The sequence below is a fragment of the Lissotriton vulgaris genome, unplaced genomic scaffold (assembly GCF_964263255.1).
Source record: "Lissotriton vulgaris unplaced genomic scaffold, aLisVul1.2 SCAFFOLD_399, whole genome shotgun sequence".
Classification (NCBI taxonomy): domain Eukaryota; kingdom Metazoa; phylum Chordata; class Amphibia; order Caudata; family Salamandridae; genus Lissotriton; species Lissotriton vulgaris.
The window spans coordinates 713,031-721,603 of NW_028250273.1; positions in this window are offsets into that span (position 1 = coordinate 713,031).

Consider the following 8,573-nt stretch of genomic DNA (forward strand, 5'->3'; position numbering starts at 1 on the left):
ACCTGCACTAGTACGTGCTCTACCTTTCACATACACTGCACCCTGCCCAGGGGGTACCTTGGGCCTTCCATAGGGGTGACTGATGTGCACGAAAAGGGAAGGGTTAGGCCTGGCCAGTGGGGACACTGACCAGGAGGACATGGCAGTTCTAAACTGCCCATAGGCACTGCAGTGGCAGGCCTGAGACACCATTTTAGAGCTACTCCTGTGGGTGGCACAATCAGTGCTGCAGGCCCACTAGTAGCATTTGCCATCACCAGCCCAGGCACCCCAGTGCACTTTACTAGGGACTTCGTGGTGATACAAATATGCCAATCATGTATATCCAATCACAATAACAATTTACACAGAGAGCATATGCACTTTAGCACTGATCAGCAGTGGTAAAGTGCACAGAGTTCTATTGCCAACAGCCACGGGTCAGGAAGAATAAGGGAGGAAGAAGCAAAAAGTTTGGGGATGACCCTGCAAGAAGGGCCAGTTCCAACACTTATTATATTGTATGTGTGTAATTTTCAAATGGGTAGAGATATTTGATTTGTGTTCGGTATCTCTGGAATCCTAATTTAAAATCATAACTGATGGTAAAGTCGGATTTTAAATGACAACTCTAAAAATGCCAGTTTTAGAACGTTGGTTGGTCGGCCACAACAGGGACAGCCCAACTGACCTAGAACCAGGGGCAGTGAAACATGAAAACAACAATAGTTTCCTGGTGAATGACCTTTTAACATTAAAGGAACAATTAATAAGTGCAAAGACTTTTTTTGTGCAAATATTGTAAAAACATGACACTAAAAGATAGGTATATATTTGATTAATGGAAGAAAAGGAAAGGCGCTCACAAACAAATTCAAAACTTTTTTTTAATTGTTATTAGGATCCACATTTTTCAGAAACTCGCAACACAAAATGATACAATATACAAATAGTTTGTGCTCAGCATATTACACAAACAGATACATTCAAACAGTACATAGTGTTAACAAAGGAAAAATAATGCTAAAGGGTCTGCAATTCGATCAAACAGTACACATGTTATGGAAAAAATATGGATAAGAAAAGCCAAATAATAAAAAAAAGGGCACCTTAAGAAAAACAAGCATTTGCAATGCAATAGGTCTCGCATTAATTAAGTTTGAGCTATTGGCATTGCTAAATATTGCAACACCAATTGCAACCAAAGTCTATAAATTGTAGGCCAAAACAATGTGTGGTTTTTTGTAGCAATGGTGGCATGCTGCGCTTTAGATGAATATGTTTAAAAGTAAAGTGCGCCATACTGCGATTGCTACAATAGTTAATTGTGGATGCGTTAACAATTGATGGGTGCACTGATAGCTGGTGGTGTGTGTGACTGCCTGTAGAAATTGTGCACTGATGGCTGCTGGTGTGTGTGGCTGGTGGTATGTGTGCCTGGTGGAAGTGTGCACTGCCGGCTGGTGGTGTGTGTGCCTGGTGGAAGTGTGCACTGCTGGCTGGTGGTGTGTGTGCCTGGTGGAAGCGTGCACGGATGGCTGGTGGTGTGTGTGCCTGTAGAAATTGTGCACTGATGGCTGGTGTTGTGTGTGGCTGGCGGTGTGTGTGCCTGGTGGAAGTGTGCACTGCCGGCTGGTGGTGCGTGTGCCTGGTGGAAGTGTGCACTGCTGGCTGGTGGTGTGTGTGCCTGGTGGAAGCGTGCACGGACGGCTGGTGGTGTGTGTGCCTGGTGGAAGCGTGCCCTGACGGCTAGTGGTGTGTGTGTGTGTGCCTGGTGAAAGCATGCACTGACAGCGGGTGGTGTGTGTGTGTGCCTGGTGAAAGCGTGCACTGACGGCTGGTGGTGTGTGTCTGCCTGGTGAAAGCGTGCACTGACTTCGGGTGTTGTGTGCCTGGTGGAAGCGTGCACTGATGGCTGGTGGTGTTTGTGCCTGGTGAAAGCATGCACTGACGACTGGTGTTGTTTGTTCCTGGTGAAAGCGTGACCTGACGACTGATGGTGTCTGTGCCTGGCGAAAGTGTGCACGGATGGTGTGGTTGTGTGTGTGGTTGTGTGTGTGGTTGTGTGTGTGTGGTTGTGTGTGTGGTTGTATGTGTAGTTGTGTGTGGTTGTGTGTGTGTGGTTGGTTGTGTGTGTGGTTGTATTTGTGCTGGTATGTGTGGCTGTGGTTGTGTGTTTGTCGCTGTGTGTGGTTGTATGTGTGGTTGTGAGTGGTTGTGTGTGTGGTTGTGTGTGTGAGGTTGTGTGTGTGCTGTGTGTGTGTGGTTGTGTGTGTGTGTGTGGTTGTGTGTGTGGTTGTGTGTGGGTGCGGTTGTGTGTGGCTGTGTGTGGTTGTGTGTGTGTGTGGTTGTGTGTGTGTTTATGTGTGTGGTTGTATGTGTGGTTGTGGTTGTGTGTGTGTGTGGTTGTACTCACGAAAATACTGTGACTATTCACGGCAGTGTTTCGGTACTCCTAGAAACCGCAGTGAAGGTGTTCAGATTAGGCACTGCCACGCTCGTGAATGCCTTACCACATGCATAGCAGAAGTCAAAAGTGCTTCGGCACTGCACACTGCTACCACCATGCCACCAGTGCTGGGGGCCTGAAAGGGAACAAAGGGGTCCTTGTATCATACCACAGTCAAGCTAAAAGCACCAGTGAAGGTCTTACTGTAAACAGCAGGAGTCAATGGTGCTTCGGCACTGCACACCACGCACTACCCCCCACCACGCCACCAGTGCTGGAGGCCTGGAAGGTAGCAAGAGGTCCTTGTATCATAATAAAAGCACCAATGAATGACTTACCGTGCATACCAGGAATCAATTGTGCTTTGGCACTACACATCAAAGAAAGAGAGAGAATGCATGTGGGCGTGAGTGCCTGTGTGCGCGCGCGAGGGCGAGAGAGAAAGTGCGTGTGCATGGGTGTGTGTATGTCTGTGTGTGAGAGCGCGAGAGAGAGCGTGCATGTGTGTGTGCATGCGTGTGAGAGAGCGAGAGCACGCATGTGTCCGTGCATGGGTGTGTGTTAAAGAGAGAGAGTGCATGTGTTTGTGCGTGTGTGTGTGAGTGAGCGATTGTGTGTGTGTGCGTGGCTGTGTGTGTGAGAGAGAGCGTGCATGTGAGTGAGAGGGGGAGAGAGAAAGAAAGCAGAGAGCCTGCTTGTGTGAGTATGCCTGTGTGTGAGTGCGAGAGAGCGTGCCTGTGAGAAAGAGAGAGCGTGCATGTGTGCGTACCTGTGTGTGTGTGTGTGTGAGAGAGAGAGAGGAGGAGAGGGAGACAGAGAGAGAGCGTGCATGCATGTGTGAGAGAGGGAGAGAGAGAGCTTGTGTACGTGAAAGAGAGAGAGAGTTGATGCTGCATGGCAGAGCATGTTTGAGGATCCCACAGCAACCCTCGAACCCCTCTAGGCATGTATTTCGTGGAAAACATGAATATGAGTCCAACTCGAGGTTTGTAGGCGTGTGTAGGGCACCCTGCCATCCCAGAACAGGAGACTGAATGTTAACTCTGATACCGGTACGAGGAGCAGATACCAAATGTTATTCATGTATTTATTAATGGAGTTTTATGAAGCGCATGTTATTAAGTTGACTTCTGCGTAGTTCGTGGTAATTATGGCACAGAATCTGGTCAGACCACAAGCTACAGAAGGATGCGAGTTCCACTAAGCCCTCTGTGCCCTAAATGGGTTATTAACCCCGGTCCCAAATTAATTTAACTGTTTTTGAAAGTTAAGAACGTACACAGCATCAAAGGGCTGGCCGAGAAGGGAGGGGGGAATGCGAGGAGCCAAAATGAAACTGACAACAAACAGTAAGGTCAGTGCATTTCAATGCAGATTTTGGCTAGCATCTCATCTCATTACCTCCTCGTTAGTCTTCCTCGCCACATGACTTACATAGTGAGCTTCAGCTCCACGACAGAACCCTCCAAAGTAAAAAAAGCCTCCCACCCCCTCCCAACATGGCCGACCAGTCACCCCTGACCTCTATAAGAGGCGGTCCGGCCCAACCAACAGCCTGTTTTTTTTGTTCTGCGCGAGTCTCTCCAGAGGCGCGGTGCAGGTAAGGTTGGACCTGCTCTAGCTGGTCATTGGGTTTTGGGTTTGAGGTCCTGCCATAGCGGACCCTGGGGCCTTTTACCTTCTAAACCCCCCCCCCCCTTCTTTCCCCCGGTCCTGCGGGGCCGGTTAGGTGCTGCTGTAGCGTGCCTGGGGTGTACAGGGGGGGGGCAGCCGGGGATGTGGGGTTTGTGTTGCATTCCTTTTCCCTCCCCGGTTGGTGTGCTAGGGGCCCTCGCCTTGCTACGGCGCTGGGGGTGCCCCTGCTTGTGCCTGGCCTTGCGTTGGGCGGCCGCCGTTCCTATTGTTATGTATCCGTAAGGCGGTCCCGGCCGCCTGGGTGCTCGCACTGTGCACTGTGTGCCGGCTGGGGACGCGATGCGTCTAACGGCGTGCCCCTGTCTGCCGCGTGGAGACGGCTTGGAGGGGCGCAGTCTCACCTTGCAGGTCGGGGGCGGCTTCGGGCTCCTCTGGGTGTCTCGTGCCCCGGGTGCAGGGGGTCGTCTGGGTGCGCAGTTTTTCAGCGCTGGACGCTGCCTTCAGTTGCGGGGCTTTTAAGTCCTTTGTCCCTCGGCTGCTTACAGCGCGGGGATTGGCCGGGCGCTTCCCGCCCCTTGGGGGCGGGGTCTCGCACCGGGTGCAATTTGAATGCCTTCAGCTGGGTTTCCCGGCTGCCTATTTAGGTCCCGGCGTCCTGGGGTTCCCTGAGTTTCACCTTCTCTTCGAGGTGGTGTGTTACTCTTGAAGATGGAGGATTCTGGCACAGGAGGGTCGGTGTCTGACAGTCCCTGCAGCTGATGATACAGTCTGCTGTGGCTGATGCTCTGGCGCAGCGTGATGCCCAGGGTCCTCCCTCACCGAAGCGGACTCGCAGGGATCCCGCTCCGGTGTCTGAAGCGGAGGGGGAAGAGGATGATCTCCATGGCCGTTACATCCAGGGTCAGGGTCAGGAGCTTCGTGACGTTCTTTCCCACATCAAGGAAAACTTGGCCTTCCCTCCTCCGGTGACAAAGGATGTTTCCGAGGATTTCTTTGTCCAGTATCAGCGCAAGGCTCCGGACTTCCTTCCTCTTCATGCGTCCATCAAAAAGGTCATCGAGGGGGAGTGGCTGGATGTTGATAAACAGTCCTGTCTGCGATATCTGTCAAAGCGTTACGCTGTTGAGGAGTTCACTCGGGACTTCCAGCCGGCGGTGAAGGTGGACTCGCTGGTGGTGGGTCTGTCGTCCCAGGGTTCCATCATTTCTGAGGACGCCTCCCCCTCTGACCCTGTGGACAAGCGCGTGGAGGCTGCTGCTAAGCGTTCTTATGCTGCTGCTAATTTCACCTCAGCCTATTTGTCGTGCACGGTGCAGTCCTTGTTGAAGAACTTCCAGTCCCTGGGCGAACTCCTGGATCAGGGGGCTGATGTTGTCCCGACACTGGCCTTGATGGAACAGCAGACGCGCCTCCTGTCGGACATCTCCTTTGACACTATGGGTGCGGCGGCTGCCGCTGGGGGTGCGGCGATACAGGCACGGCGTCAGATCTGGCTACGGCATTGGAAGTCGGAGGCGGCCCAGAAGGCTCTGCTCATGAAGATACCGTTTTCCGGGGCTAAGCTGTTTGGCCCTCCTCTGGAGGTTATGATTAAGAAGTCTGCTGAGGACCGCAAGTTGCTGGCTCCCATCAAATCATCTGGGGCCCGCTTCCCGGGTCGCGGGCGGATTTTCTGCGCGGCTTCCAGGGGTAAGGGCGGCGCGCCCTTTCGTGGGAGGGGTCGCGGCCGGGGCACCCCTTACTTCAACAAATCCCGGTCTCAGCCGGCGGCTGCCACTGCCTCTACCGCCCCTAAATCCTGACTTTCGGCCGTCTCCCTCCGGGGTGTTCCCTGTGGGGGGACGTCTCCGCCACTTCGTCCCTGCCTGGGTGGAGTCTGTCACGGATCTTTGGGCGCTTCGGATTGTGAAGGAGGGATTCTCCATCGCCTTCTCCTCCCCTCCACCGGACTGTTTCCTCGCTACTCCCCTGCCTTCCTCCCTGGTCAAAAGACAGGCCTTGCTGGCCGGAATTCAGGACTTGCTTGCCAAGCGGGCCATCCGCCCGGTCCCTCCCTCTCAGAGGGGTTCGGGCGTCTACTCCATCCTGTTTCTGGTGAGCAAGGTGTCGGGTGATCTCCGACCTGTGTTGGATTTGAAAGGGTTGAATTCGTATATTCCACATACTAAATTCAAAATGATCTCTCTACAGGAAATTCTGCCTCTCCTGGTACAGGGCGAGGTGGTGGCTTCCCTGGATCTCCTCGATGCCTACCTCCATGTCCCGGTACATCCGGTTTCCCAGTCCTTCCTCAGGTTCTGCGTTGGAGGTTCCTACTATCAGTTCCAGCCAGGTACTTCCGTTTGGCTTGTCATCTGCCCCGAGGGTATTTACTAAAATCCTGGCTCCCCTGGTGGGTATTTTTCACCAGGAGGGGATCAGGGTTTTTCCGTACCTGGACGATTGGTTGATTTCTGCCTCTTCTTTTTCCAAGGGGATGCTGCACGTCGGACGGGTCTGCGAGGTCCTCTCCTCCCACGGCTTCCTGATCAACGAGCTGAAGTCACATCTGTCACCCACTCAGGACTTGACCTTCATTGGGGGTCATCTGGACATGGTGCTGGGGAAGGTGTTCTTGCCTCTGGGTCGCCGGTACACTTTGTGGCGGGATCTGAGGTCCCTTCTGGCTCGGGGTTCTGCCCCGGTTCGCCTCTGGCTACGAGTTCAGGGCCTGATGTCGGCGACCATAAATGTGCTTCCCTGGGCTCGCCTCCAACTTTATCCCTTGGTCAACCATCTGCTATCCTTCTGGGATCCCCGCTCGGAGGATTACGAGTTCCTAGTCCCGATCTCCCCTCAGCTTCGTTCGGAGTTGGGTTGGTGGTTGGTGGAGTCTCACCTCTCAGAGGGTCTTCCTTTCTTGGTATCCCCGTCCAGGGTGGTCACGACCGATGCCAGTCTCCTCGGCTGGGGGGCGACCTTGGGCGCAGGGTGGATTCAGGGTCGTTGGGATCTCCTACTGTCGCGCTGCTCCTCGAACTATCGGGAGTTGAAGGCAGTCCTCCTGGCCTGCCGTCATTTTGCTCCGTCTCTGCGGGGTCACCATGTCTTGGTCAGGACAGACAACCAGGTTGTGAGGAGCTATGTCAACCATCAGGGGGGGTGCAGGGTTCTCTCCCTTTGGTTGCTGACTCAGGAGTTGTTGTGTTGGGCGGAGTCGTCGGTCCTATCTATTCGAGCTGTCTATCTCCCGGGGTCCGACAATGTGGAGGCAGATCGACTGAGTTGGATCTTTCCGTCATTGGCTTGTCTCTCCCTGACTCCGGTGGTTTTTCAACGCCTGGTGTCTCGCTTCGGTCTACCGCTGGTGGATCTGTTCGCGGACGGGGAATCGGCCCTCCTACCCAAGTTCTGCTCTCTCCTCCCGGTTCCGGGGGTGTGGCGGGTGGATGCTCTGTCATTCACTTGGCCCTCCGGTCTACTGTACGCATTTCCCCCGTTCCCACTGATTCCTCGGGTCCTCTGCAAGATTCGCTTGGACAGAGCCATGGTGCTTCTGGTGGTTCCCGGCTGGGTCCGCCGCCCCTGGTACCCTCTCCTGTGCGAGCTGGCGGTTCAGGCCTACTGGCCGATCCCGGATCTTCCCTTTCCTTTGAGGGGCCCCCCGCTCCCGGAGTCGGTAGTGCGCCGGCTCCATCTGCAGGCCTGGCTCTTGAGCGGGTGACGCTGCTTGCCCGGGGTTGTTCTTCTGGAGTAGTGGATTTACTGCAGGGCTCCCGCAGGTCTTCCACCTTATCTTCCTATGCCCGGCACTGGGCTTCTTTCTCGCGTTGGTGTGGTCTGCAGGGTGCTGACCCCGCCTCTGTGGACCCCTTGCGGGTCTTGGATTTCCTTGCTGAGAGGTTTTCCTTGGGCTTGGCCCCTTCTTCCCTGAGGGCCCAGTGGGCGGCCTTGCGGGCCTTCCGCAGTCCGGATTTCGACTGGCTGGATTCCCTGGTGGCTCGTTTGCTCCGGAGTTGTTTTCTCCGTCGCCCTCGGACGCTCTGCCTGTCTCCCCCTTGGGATCTCCCTCTCGTTCTGCGAGCCCTTCAGGGTCCCCCCTTTGTTACTCTGGCCTCGGTGTCTATGCGGTTTCTCACCTTTAAGGTGGTTTTCCTGGTGGCCGTGGTGTCTGCGGGGCGGATGGGCGAGCTGGGTTCGTTCCTCCGCTCCCCTCCCTTCTTGCGGGTTTTGCCTGACAGGTTGCTTCTCCGTCATGACCCCCGTTTTCTTCCCAAGGTTCCTTCCCTGGTGAACCGGTCTCGGGAGGTGTCTTTGCCTTCTTTCCCTCCCGACACGGATCCTTCCTTGTCCTTGCTGGATGTCCGGCGTGCTGTTTTAGTTTATCTTGAGCGCACGTCTTCCCTTTCCCGGTGTGATAGCCTGTTCGTGACTTTCGGCCCCGTTCATTCTGGCCACCAGCCCTCTCTTTCCACCTTGAGTCGCTGGCTTAAACAGGCTATCATCCTTTCCTATGCTTCACTGGGTTCGG